The following is a 13888-nucleotide window of genomic DNA, read 5'->3' as shown; positions in this document are numbered from 1 at the left end:
AGTGCACCAAGAGGCAAGTTAGTTGCCATTTGAATCCTGCTCACATGTTTATGAAATATGGATCAACATTAAAGTATATTAAAACATATAAAAGTGAAGTTTTGTAGTAGGTACATCCTAAATTGAGTTTCTTTTAAGATGCTCTTAAAAGGAACAATAAAAGAGAAGGAGACACAGTGAAATAAGGTAATTGAATTGGGTAAAACAGATTTTGTCTAGTAGGTAAACCGTGTTTGAAACCAGGTTTCCTGGTTTTACGGTGCACAATTTAGCAACTAGAAGAAGGGCCTTGGTGACTGATATAAGGGCGTGGGTGGCAGAAACCACAAGAAGTCTTGGCTCGAAGTTCCATGAGGACTCTTTCCAGAGCCAGAGCTCAGCATTTGGCCTTCTATGACACTTATAGCTCTAGAAAAGTACCTTTTGGCATTTCAGAAAGCTGACATTTTGTTGCAGGATCAGCTTCAATCATCATAGCTCAAATTACACATGAATACTCACTTGCCAACTGCCAAGGATAAGGTGAATTAGTTGGAGTGTCTAGGGATACATCATCCTGGATTCACACAGCTCACACTACACTCACACAGGTTTACGAGTCATCCTCCACTCACACAGGCTCACCTTTCACTCTCCCGATCCACTCACAAGAGCACTCCGGTCACTGAGTTCTCACACAGGGACATCACTCACCCTGCACTCACACCTCTCACCCTGCACTTACACAGGCATCCCTTTCACCCTGCACTCACAGTGCTCACCCTGCAATTGCACCACACACTCTCACTCAGCACTTCCAGACCACACCTCTAAAACAGCACACATTAAACTACTGAACACTTGTGAACAAGCACACATCTACAAACACAGTCACAGAATATCTATCCTTCCCACAGTACTAGATGCGTTTTCAGTTCCATCAGTAGCTACAGGTGCAATGCAAGAGGGGACAGTGTACTAAGACTGTGTGATGGTAAGGGAAAGTAGATTGAGCTGAGGCTGTTGGGCTGGTGTGGGAGCAGTGATCAGTCTTAGGCTATGAGGATCAGGCAAGAGGGAGTGGTGAAAGCAGGTGAAGGCAGCAGCAGGGGAACAGCTCAACAGGTTGGGGATGAAGCACTGCAACTGTGGCAGTGTTGTGGTGTGGGAGTTGATTGAGACTGCAGGCTTAGGGTGAGGTGCAGGTGGGGGAAGAAGTTACATATCAAGAGGTGCTTGTTGGTCCTGCACTGAGCCCAATTGGCCTTCATTACAGCCACTATGAAGAAAGGTGGGGCGGTCCCCTGTGGCAAGACATGCTGTTTTTGCTACTTCTGATATCATGATGTAGACCAACATCTGAGCACTATTGGCCTGCATAGCAATAGTGTTGTGCAGGGGCCGGTATCGGACGGGAGAGCGTGCTAAGGATGAGGCTGTTGTGATGCAGGACCGCAGTCTAAGGCTGCAGTGATAAGCACTACTGGAGTGCAAGGAAGGTCGAGCAAAACAACGTTTTTTTGTTTTTAATGCCACTGATGCAACTGGAGAAGAAAAAATAAACAGGCTCAGATGCAGCTGTGTCATCACGATGGATATAGCAACCATTTTGGATGGCGGAAATCCCATATTTGGAAACTCTATTCACCAATACTTCTACTTGTTATACTGCTGCTTGCTCAACGAGTAATATTCTTAGTCAAACCTATCACATCATTGTGGAGGGGTCTTCTTTTTGGACACTGCTAGGTTATTGCATTTTATTGGGGTACCCATGTTAGGTGAGGGGACACCACTCAGGAGTCAATAGAAGTGCAACAAGCACTGCACCGTTTCTCTGCAGCACCACACAAGTTCTGCCTGATCAAATGCTGTAATAAAGGTGAACATGTGGGAGGAGCCAAATTCTCTCTGACAGTTGTGTTTCTTAACGCTTTTTTCTAGTGATCACTCAAAGTATGGTGATAACCAGACCTAAAAAGTCCATCTCCGAAGTATTGAAACACATTCAATATGGTGCGTAAAAACTAACATGGATTCTTGTAGTAGCCAGTGCAGGGACAAACAGCCATATGAATTCCACTACCAGGGTAGGCATAGGGGACCTAATGGCATATTGCCCCTCTCTATTGCCACATCTAACAGATACACGCCCCTATCTCACCTTAAAGAACAAGTTTGACATGATAATATTATGGAGATTGGTAGTGATACCAGGGGCCTGGGGTATGACATTTTAAAAGAAAAAACAATTAGTAGTGAGGAAAAAGGAACTAAGGAATACAATATAAATGAATTAGTAATGATCATAAGTTGGAATGTGGCTGGGGTAAAGTCTAAACTAGATAATCCGGAGTGGCAACGTATGTTAAAATCTGCTAATATAATTTGCCTTCAAGAAACCTTGCTGGAGGAAAGCTTTTGTGTTGGTGGATATTTCTTAATTCAAAATCCTGCCATACCATCAGAATATGGGTGAGCAAAAGGTGGTCTTGCCATTCTCATCTCACACCAACTACCCATGAACTTGGGCAAACAATGACTAAATTGCCCTACTATCAGTTTGTTTAACTTTTAATTAATCAGAGATATGAGATTATCATAATCAACTACAATAATAATCTTTTTAATAACACCCACAGCAGGGTAGTGTTTGAGCTAAGAAAGGACTTAGGATGGCCAAAGACTTCAAAAATATTTGGGCAGGAGATTTTAACATAAAACAGTGCCAGAATAAAGTTAGCACTGTATGCGGCTATGTAGATTGTTTAGGGGCAGGCCAATCCCATTTTATACATGATCCCTATGGTGCATTGTTAAAGGAAATATTATATTAACATAATATAGAAATAATTCACCAGGAATTGGTACTAGATGGGACTTGTTCGAAATGGGATCTCTGGTTGGCTAAGGCTTGCCCCAAAGCCAGGCAGAGACCACCACTCTAGTCAGGGCAAGGGAGTTATACGCCAAAGATAACCCCTGCTCACCCCCTTGGTAGCTTGGCACGAGCAGTCCGGCTTATCCCGGAGGCAATGTGTAAAGCATTTGCGCAACACACACACTCAGCAGCAACACACTAGGCACACCACAAAAGGAACTCCACACAAGGTTATATATAAAAATAGCCTTTGTATTATCATAAACACATTTGAATAGTAATCACACAATATACCCTTTGCCAACTGGCACTAGGCAATATTTACAGGGGATTGTATACACCTGACAGGGCCAATTGGGCCACTGCCAGAACCATCACAAAGTTAAAGGAGTAAATGTAGAACATATAATAAATGTAGAACACAATAAGTAATTACTGTCCAAATAATGTACTCGGCAACATCTCCTGCAACATAAATCATATTATGCAACCAGCGTCACATTAGGCGTGAAATACATTCTGCGCCAACCTCATGAGCATAAACACATTATTCAATAACCTCATAAGTTTAAACGCATTAGACTATAACCTCACAAGCATAAACACATTATACAGTAACCTCATGTTAGGGAATAATCTCCTGAACATAAATCACATTAGGACATACATCATAGTGTGTAAATCACATTTCATAGCACCACATAAATCACAGTAGGGCCTGATGCCCTATTAAACTCACACATTCCCCCTGGGCAACTGGCTTTCTCAGAGAGCTCACATACCCTATGTCCACAACGTCGAGTGGCTGCCAATGCAGCAGAACCCATGTGCGCAATTGCGCTGGGGCAGAGGAGTGTATCTCACTCCTAGCTCCAAAAATGCCCCCAAAGAACTGTTGGTCTAAATGTTGCAGCTGACGCTAATTGCCGTGCAGCTGTGAATCAAAGAAGGGCTGGCACCACTGTGCCCTCTCCTGTCTCACTCAGGGACTTCTAACACACATGCCGATCTCATTGCAGTTGCCCTCTTGCAAGCGGGGCAGCTGTAGGAAATCAAATGGCACTGTGCTCTGGACTGGCACTAACCCCACTGAGTGCCGAGAAATGCCCCCAAACCCCCACGGGGACTTCACAACACGATGTGGCTACGTAAGGCGGGCATCAAAAATATGCCCCAATGCGCCCCCCCTTCCATCAGGGACTTTGAAGAATAATCGCCCCCAATGTTGGAGTGGCCCGCCACGGCGGTACCGCTCAGGCAATTGGCACCGACACTGTGCCTCGCTCAGCACAACCCCCCAAGGGCACTCACTCGCCAGCTCTTGTGGGAGGAAGTCTCCTCTCTACGCATACGTGCAGCAGGAGAGCCCCCACTCTTTGGGGACTCTCTCTCCTCTGGTGCTTCTCTTCGCCCGGTCCCCCTTCTGGGACCGGGGCTTCTACATGGAGCCTGCTAGGCTCCGAACGGCCAAACCCGCTTCCGTTTCTCCAAGTCGAGGAGGGGGTACGGAAATGGAGCCCGCAAGGCTCCATTCTCCCCTCACCTCACCCGGCCCTCCTCCTGGAACCCGGGACTTCGCATCGGGGCTTGTGGAAGCGTGGTAGGCTCCCATCCTCCTCTAGGCCCGCAGCCAAGCTTCTCCTCACTTCCGGCCAAACGCCCAGCCCCAGGCCAGGTAAACACGCCTGGTTTCCGGTTTTGGTGCTTCTCGGGCGGCAGCTGGGATTTCTCTTGGGCAATACGGGGTAGGCTCCCGTTTTAGGCACAGCATAGGAGGGGTGGGCACCCACATTTTAAAATAATCATGAGGCGTGGTGGGCTCCTGCTCGATCCTAGCAACTTTGCAGGGATCCCTACACTGGGGATTCCTTCAGGGCGACATGCAGCTCGGTGCTGCAAAGCTCCAATGCTCCTCGAGGAGCCAAATTTCAGCGCTCACAGGGCGCAAGAGCCAGAAAAGGTCCTTAGAGATGAAGGGGCAGTGTTGGGCCCAGGGAGGCAAGCCCTCATGGCAGTTCCTCCTGGGCCCCAGCAGCAGCACAACCCAGCAGCATCAGGAACAGCACCAAGCACAGAACAAGAACAGGAACACTTTCTTGGGGTTACAGCCCCAATAATTATACCACTTCCAACCTTTGTCTGCAGCGCAGGGCTTGGGGAACCAGATGCAACTGGTTCAGGGGGGATTTGGAGCACTTTGTTTTCCAAGCTCCTCTTCCCCTATGTCAGGAGGGGCTAGTTGATCAGACACATCACAAGGGGTGGAGCCAGCATTGTCAAGGCTGGGCACAGTCCTATTCAGAGTCAGGGGATTACTCCTCCCGCTACTCCCAGCACAGATGTCCCATTCAGCCTAGTGCTGACTCACCCTGCCCCTCCTGGAGCCACACACCTCCCAGCCCCTGTCACTCACAAGCCAGACACGCAATTCACATCAGGCAGGCAGACACATAGCACACAGAAATGCAAACTTCTAAAAGTAGCATTTCCCAAATAGTCACAATAAATCTGTGCACACCATTGCGCAGCATTTATTATTACAATTTCATACATATTACACTTGGCCACACTACTCCTCCCCTATCATGAATTACCACTGACACACTGATCAGCGAATCCCCAATGCATTCCTATGGGAGGGCAGGCCAATCTCAGCAATGTAACACAGAGAGCGCATGCACTTTACACTGGACAGCAGTGCTAAAGTGCCCAGAGGCCTAAAACCACCAATGCCAGGTCACAGAAAAGGCAAAAAGTTTAGGGGTGAACATGCCAAAAGGGCCACATCCAACAGGACTGACATGCCAACATTTTTTGGAAATGGTCATTGCTCTGTCATTGACTCTGTTCTGTTGACAGCTAAAGATCTACAGTTAATTAAAAGCTACACAATCACATATACAGTTCTTAGTGAGCATGCTGCATTTGTTCTAACTTTGGATATTCTCTGCATTAGAAATAAGGCCCACAAGTTAGTACCTTTGATTAAATGTTCTGGGAATAAAATGATAAAAAATGTCTGGGCCAGGATAAACAAACTTTCATTATACAAAACTGTTGTCTCTGAACAATGGGAGTCTTTTATTACATGACATGCACTGTGTTGGGGGAGGACCATAATACATCGGTGGAAGCTTTTTGTAAGATTATTGCAGCCATCTTCAATAATTTACATAGACCGGTGAACTATACTCGGAAGAGATAAAAATTGCCCATGGTGGTTGAACTCACTCTGTTCAAAAACGAATCAAGTACTAAGAAACGCCCTCCAAGAAACCCCAAAAGATAACAAAAAAAATAGGAAACTAAGAGCTAAGTATAAGATTGAATTAGATCAGGAAGAAGGTACCCCAGGAGCAAGCTTGGGCTGGTTTGGAGCAGGCAGACAATATTGGTAATGATGTCCTCTTTTGGAAGATTATACATTCACTGTTTCTTAGGGAGACTTCTACTCCTAACTTAGATGCTTCTGTCCTGCCTGATGCCTGGATTTCTCATTTTGGCATTGTTTTTAATCCGGAGAGCACCCCCATGAAAGTATTAGGGGACACTATTAATATCAGAATTCATATACCATTGGAGCCTATCACTATGGAGGAGGTTAGTATTGTATTAAAGAACAGTATATGAGGAAATGCGCCAAGACCTGATGGTGTTCCTGCGGATGCTTTCAAGTTATATACTTCCCTATGGGTTCAGATTCATAATGAAATCCTTAATGCTGCTGCAAACGGCAACTATCCAATAACTTGGTTGGAAAGTGTGATTGTCCTCATCTTTAAAAAATGGGACAGAGGGGATGACATACACTATCAGCCCACAGTGCTCCTAGACTCCTCTCTGAAGCTAATGGGTAGAGTGATATTGGCAAGGTTGGAAACCTGGGTCCCAGAAAACGAGATATTGTCAGACATACAATTTGGCTTCAGATAAGGAAGTAGGTCAAGTGGAGCAGGGGATCAATTTGAACCTTATTATTTGTAAATAACTTTTGGCACGGTAGGGACACATGTATCTGTGCTTTGCAGATTTATCAAGCGCTTTTGACCTTGTAAACCATGCCAAACTATGGCAAGTATTAATGGATATGGGTGCTCCAAGTGATATCGTTTGTTTTCTCCCCCTGCTGTATGCCACTCTAACATTTTTAACTACATGAGAATTACATTTCCCCAATAAGGTGACTGGTCTTCCTATGTGGAGGTAGCTAACTTGATTTTTTTCTGAGCCATTTCTGCAGTTTTCAGATTTTCTGAGAACATAGGGAATAACCCCATAAAAGATATTATGAAATTGTACAGAAGTAAGTGTTTAACAGTAGTCTCTTATGGTTCTCCCGTCTGGGGTGGGGAAAAGTGTTACTTGTTGCAGGTTCAAGAAAATAACTTTTTACATAGACTCCTGGGTGTGCCTAGCTAATCTTCCACTTTTAAATCACATACAGAACTATACATGGAATATATTGAAGACACCATTCACCTTAGTATCTTGAAAAAATGGCATGGTATTTGAATCAAGGAGGGTACCAAATTTACAAGAGAGGTTATTAGGGATTGTCTAGGGTGGGGTTATTCTGAAAACATTCCCTGGCTGCAGAATTTGAATTCCTCACTACGTAAAGTAGGGAACAATTGAATCCCTTAGAACCACATAGTATTCTGAAATATAGTAGAAAAGAAAATACAACTATTGTTATAGAGAAAAGAAATACCTATAGAGAGTACCAAGAAAAAGCTAAATCAACAATAAGTTTGTACCTCATGGTTTATGTGGAACAGGGGATATAAGACTACTTGGTTGGAGTAAAACATGTATATGAAAGATTCCTGCTTACTAGATTACTTCTAGAGTCAATCCACTACTTTGTGGTATCCCCCAAAAACCTGAATCATGGCCTTGGAACTTACCTAGATGCCCTTGTGATGAAAACGCAATACAATCAATTTCACACTTTATACTGTTTTGTAAATTTGATAGTGATTTTCGAAAACTTTTAAACCTTCCCCTTTTTCTGTCTCAGTGCATAATTTATCATAAGGTGACACTTACGTTCCTCAAACAACTGTCTAACATTCAACATGTTGTACTATCCTTACATTCATTAAAATGACCCTACATAGAAGAAAATCATTACGTTTTTTAGTTATTCTACAATATGAGGACAATTGAAAGGGTTGTACACGCCATGTTTTTTTAACTATGGTTCCCCTTGTATGTCCATTCAAAATTGTACTTTTAGGATTTTATTTTTAATTACTAGCAGCCCGTCCCGACGTTGTCCGGGTATGAACTGCTGCCGGCCAGTAGTATATTGTTTTGTAGGATTTCGTTTTGATAGTATTTCTTATCTTGACAGGCCTGTGAAACGCTCCGATTCACAGTGCACTGCTGATGCACTGAAGAGTGCGCGTTCAGTAGTGTGTGAACCCGAGTTTCTCTACTTTATTTTTCCTTGCAATATTATATAGCGTGAACTCGACAACATGGCATGAGCACAATTTACATTACAGCGGAACACATTCATTTGTGGTAGGCACGGGGAGACAAAGCGATTTGCCTGGAATCACAGGATGTTGAGCTCATGCCGAGATTCGAACGTAGCTCCCCAGCTCTAAAGTTTGCAATTCTAGAACTTGTGGAGGGAGGTGTGTCTAAAAGTGTATGTCGGTGCTGGCCATCAATGAGAGAGAACTGTGCATTTTTCAAATGGGTGGTGAAAAAATATGAGTATGTTGCTAGATATGTGGGCCGCCGTGCCACCAATGTACTTACCGGGGGAGGGTAAACACCCATTATTCTGCAACTTTCTTTCCGCATACCATCACTCCGCATACTTTCATTACGAAAGTACCATGACTCCGCAATGCCATTATAACGCATGGCATTACATTTTATATGCTTTTACCACGCATACATTTACAACGAAATTCGTTGTAAATGCATCAATGGTAAAAGCATGTTTTTTTTATGTTTGGATAAGGTAAGCATGGGTATAGGGGTATATGTTTTGGGGTGTTTGGGTATTTTAAGAGTTCAGATATAGTTTTGGGTTATGGGGTACAGGGGTAGTTTTAGGGTTTAGGGATAGGTATGGGTTTTGGGCTACAAGGGTATTTTAAGGGTTCAGGGTTAGGTTTGGGTTTTGGGGTATAGGGGTATTTTTAGGGTTCAGGGGTAGGTTTGGATTTTGGGGTACAGGGGTATTTTAGGGTTCAGGGCTAGGTTTGGGTTATGGGGTACAGTGGTATTTTTAGGGTTCAGGGCTAGGTTTGGGTTTTGGGGTACAGGGGTTGTTTTAGGGTTCAGGGGTAGGTGTGGGTTTTGAGGTACAGGGGTATTTATAGGGTTCAGGGCTAGGTTTGGGTTTTGGAGTACAGGGGTATTTTTAGGGTTTAGGGTTAGTATATTTATAGGGTTAAGATGGGTTAGTGTTTAAGGGTGTTTGGGTATTTTAAGGAGTATGTGGGTTATGATTATGGGGTGCAGGGGTATTTAAAGGGAGCAGGGTGGGATTAGCACACAATATGAGACATAGCATGAAGGGCTGAACGTACCACACGCCCCCAGCATTTGTCACGCCCCCAGCACATGCCACAGCATAACGCAGACACACCCACAAGGGACTACTTTGCTGGCACGGTTCTTTTACCTTTTAAATGTATATGGTGGGCGTCTTCATAGCGTATGTCCTTCTGCTGCAACTGCCCTTTCCAACGCTGTATTGGGTGTTGTGATTGGTGCTGTAGTTCCTGAGATTACCCGCCTCAAAGGTTTGGGCTCTCTCTTTATTATATTAGTATGGATTTATTGTAAATATCTTAGGAAATATACATCGTAAGGCACACTTTATAAATGAATTTTTAAGTGAGTATTTTTATATATTTTAGAAGTAACTGTTTATATTTAAATTCGTATAAAGATTAGTCTGATTCTGTCTCACACGGTAGCACTATGTATTAACTTAAGTACATTAACGTTGCAAGAATAACACGAGGAGTTATTGCGGAGTACTGGAGATTATCAAAAAGTTCCGAAGTGGTTTTTAAAACAGTGTTGGTTTTATTTAAAAAATCTTTGTTTTCATTCTTTTCCTTCAATGCCTTAGGGCCTTTTGCACCCTTTCTACCTGAACCCATTGTGCCCTTGACGCCAACTGAAAATGTAGGCCCTCATTTACAAGAGACATGCGCCAACACTTTTCCTACTGTTACACTCACTGGAGTGGGAATAGTAATTTTCACCACTCTGCTATCCAACACTTTCCCTATTGTTGCATTCACTGGAGTGGGAATAGTAATTACTTCCCCTCCGCTATCCAACACTTTCCCTACTGTTGCACTAACTGTAGTGGTGAATTTAAGTTGAAAGATTTTTAAATAGTTTGATGTTTTAATTTATAATAGTGTTTTTTTAAATAGATGTTATGTTCTTGGTATATATATAGATATATTTTTACAAAGAAAGTAGGAGTTTTTTATGCGTTTTTCTAACTTGGTATTTTGATATGACATTTTAATATCCTTTTATCCAAGAGTATTTTAGAAATAGGCATTTTTTGCACATTTGCACAATATTTGCACATGCACTTGCACTTCAAACTTATATGCATATATTTTTCTCACAGAATACATCAGGGCGAAATAGTACGCAACTAAGACAGTAGACATCAATTGTTTTGAATATGTACAGGACATGCGAATTAAATATAGTATGATATTACTCGGAGAATTGAATAAGATAACATTAGGTTTATTTACCACATTTATATGTCCATGAATAAGTAATAGGGGTAAGAAGGAGGTGTTTTAAAAATCTTTAAAAAAAATCTTTTTAGCCTTCTATTTTTTCAATATTGCTTCAATGGTTATTTATCTATACATATTTATATTTGTATATATGTATTATTTATTGAGTTACCAAATGCAGTATTTTAACATGTACCTGTCTTCCATGATTCATTATGAGGTCTTGAGTATGTCTTCAATGTCTATACTTCTGATGATCTGTGTCGAACTCACTCACACTGTATTTAAGCACTTTATTGGCCCTTTCTTGCCATGTGATCAAGGCTGCGGTGACGTGGCCGAAACACGTCATACTGGTGGTAATGGGGAAATAAAACCACACAGAAAGCATTTGTTTGGCGTCCGAGTGGTCTGTACCTGTTGGAAAATTCGGTGATTGAGGCTGATACACAGGACTTCTGGACTATATATATATATATATATATATATATATATATATATATATAAAATACAAATGCCCTGTGCATTTGAAAGGCACACGACAGCGCCCTGCCCTCCAGCTTTATGACGCAGCCTTCCCTCAGCTTGCATATATATATATATTACCTACTGTTATAGTTAAAACCTAGTTCCATGGGAAGAACATGTTTTGTGTTGCTTATAACTTTGGCGTTGTTTGAATAATCTTAATGAAATTTTCAAAACAAATTCTTTGTTCATATCAGCTCCTATGCTGAAAGTTTGGGGGTGATTCGTCAAGGGGGGGCCGAGAAAAAAGGGGATTACAAAACGTGTTTTTTCCATGTTAATTTCCATAGGAAACTTTAGGCAAGGCTACAGGTCGAACGGGTGAACGGAATTACCCCAAATTTGGGAGGGAGAAGGGTCTTGTTCTAGAAAGCACGCTTTTGTTTATTTGGTGTAAATCCGTTCAGTTTTTTTTTTAGAAATATCAAAATTTAAAGATATCGATATTTCGGAATTCTGCCATCTTATTGGCTGAGGCATTACGAGCACAAGCTTGCTGCTTATTGGCTGTGAGCGGTTGCAACTAGGAATTGTTGGTGGCCATTTTGTGATTCTGTTGAAGCAAGCAAGGGGAAAAAAGGCAAAAAAAAATAGGAAAGAGGAGGGTAGGAGCGCTGTGAGCTCTGTCGGGTGGTTAGGGTGTGCTATAGAGGGAATTTGAAGTGAAGTATTTACCCTTACCGGTGTGAAAGTGCTGTTTTGCCCAGAGTGAGATGGTGGTGAGGTGAGGTGCGGGTAAACTCGGGAATGAAAGTGTGCGCCTTAACCGTGAGTTGAGTGCAGTAAACTAATGTGCTGTATGCGCTGTAGCATACTAGCCAAAGCGAAGTATTTACCCCTACTGGTGTGAAAGTGCTGTTTTGCCTAGAGTGAGATGGTGCTGAGGTGAGGTACCGGTAAACTCGAGGATGAAAGTGTGCACCTAAACCGTGAGTTGAGTGCAGTAAACTGTGTGATGTGGGCGCTGTAGCATACTGGCCAAAACAAAGTATTTATCCCTACCGGTGTGAAAGTGCTGTATTGCCTAGAGTGAGATGGTGCTGAGGTGAGGTACTGGTCAACTCGGGGATGAAACTGTGAGTCTAAGTCGTGAGCTGATTGCTGTAAAGTGATGTGCTGTGGGCGCTCTAGGATACTGGCCACTGTATCATACCTGTGTAAGTAGTGTTAGTATTCATTTATACTATACAGGGAGTGGGAAGCAAACTACTCACCCCTACCGGTCTGAAGACTCAAATGCAGTGTTTTAGCAAGCAGGAATAAAGAAATAATTGTGAAGAATATAATGCAGAATGTTGCAATGCCACAGAAGACAAATGGTGAAATGAGGTGTGCCTAAGAAAGGGGCTGTGTGCAATAAAGGGATGGAGTTTGAAAATTATATAGAACGTGTCTTTATTTAAGTGCCATAATTGGACCCACTGGTGCAAGAGCTAGGGCATCCAGCTGATGCAAACTTGTACCGCTTCTGCTGTATTCAAACGTAAGCTCCTGCATCAGTGAATTCCATATTACATGTTACAATTCCATGTGGCATAAACAAATCATATCAGACTTGAATGACTCTAAATTATATAAGGAAAATAAAGGTAGGATATGATTACCACATGTATCCTTTAAGAAAAGAAAGAAAAAAAAAAAGAAATTGCAAAATATAATCATCAAACTTTTTAGGTACCCTGGTACTGCTTTTTTGTAACACAAAATTATCATCAGTAGAACAGTCAGCAATCTGTTGTACAATAGATTTAATGTGGTGCGTGCCAGAATTGGTACTAGTTCTACTCACATTGGAACTTTGAGGAGGAACACAAACAATGTACTTCTGAGAAGCACATTCGGTACCTTTCTAGTCAAACCATAAATTATTGTCTTCGGCTGTTTCAAAAAACATTCTTGTGTAGAGAGCTAAGGTATCGAGCTGAGACAAACTCCAACCGCTTCTGCTGTATTCAAAGCGAAGCTCCTTCATCAATGAATTCACATTACATGTTACAGTTCTATGTGACATAAACAATAGCTATTAGACATGAATGACTAAATTGTATAATGAAAATAAAGGTAGGATACGATTACCACACTGTGCAAACCAGTTCCTAAACAAAGTTGTCTTTTTTCATTTGTATTGCTAGGTTGTGAGCAGAGGCTGAGTGTGAGTAAATTTGTGTGAAAGGGTTCATGGATAACAGGCAGGCTGAGAGACGTGAGCACAAAGAATAGACGTGGTTTCTAAATGGGTATTGGGTTTATGCTAATTTAACAAGTAAATACCGTATTTGCATAGGCCATACTTCACCCATCCCTGGTTAGAGTGAAGACGTAAGGGGCAATAATGAATACAGAGTTCAAATGTCTGAGTATACCTAGAAAGTTATTATATCAAAGTAGTAGAATTGAAGTGTATTATAAAAAATGTAAAGGAAAAAGAAAAAAAAGATGGAAAAAATCCATCCAAGAATAACGTGAGTTTCTTACAAGTCTTGGAGATTGCAGTCCAGAAGTTCTTTAGCGGCTTGAGATGCGTAATGTTCCAAGAGGTTATTGTTGCCATCGTGTGAGAAAAGGGAAGCAATCCAATTCATATCCTCGAAGAGACAGTAATGTTCCTCAAATGTTGGAGCAGCAATTTGAATTGGCAGATAATCTGTGATGTTGCAAAAGGTCGCATGTTGCAGGAGATCTGTCGCGGCTGCTCAGAAATCCCATTCCGCCACGATATCTTTTTGCATTGCATTCGCCATTTCTCCACTGCCAG

Source organism: Lissotriton vulgaris, chromosome 3_1, assembly GCF_964263255.1.
Source record: "Lissotriton vulgaris chromosome 3_1, aLisVul1.2, whole genome shotgun sequence".
Lineage (NCBI taxonomy): Eukaryota > Metazoa > Chordata > Amphibia > Caudata > Salamandridae > Lissotriton > Lissotriton vulgaris.
The sequence above is the reverse complement of the archived record's forward strand: the minus strand, read 5'-3'. Positions refer to the sequence as shown.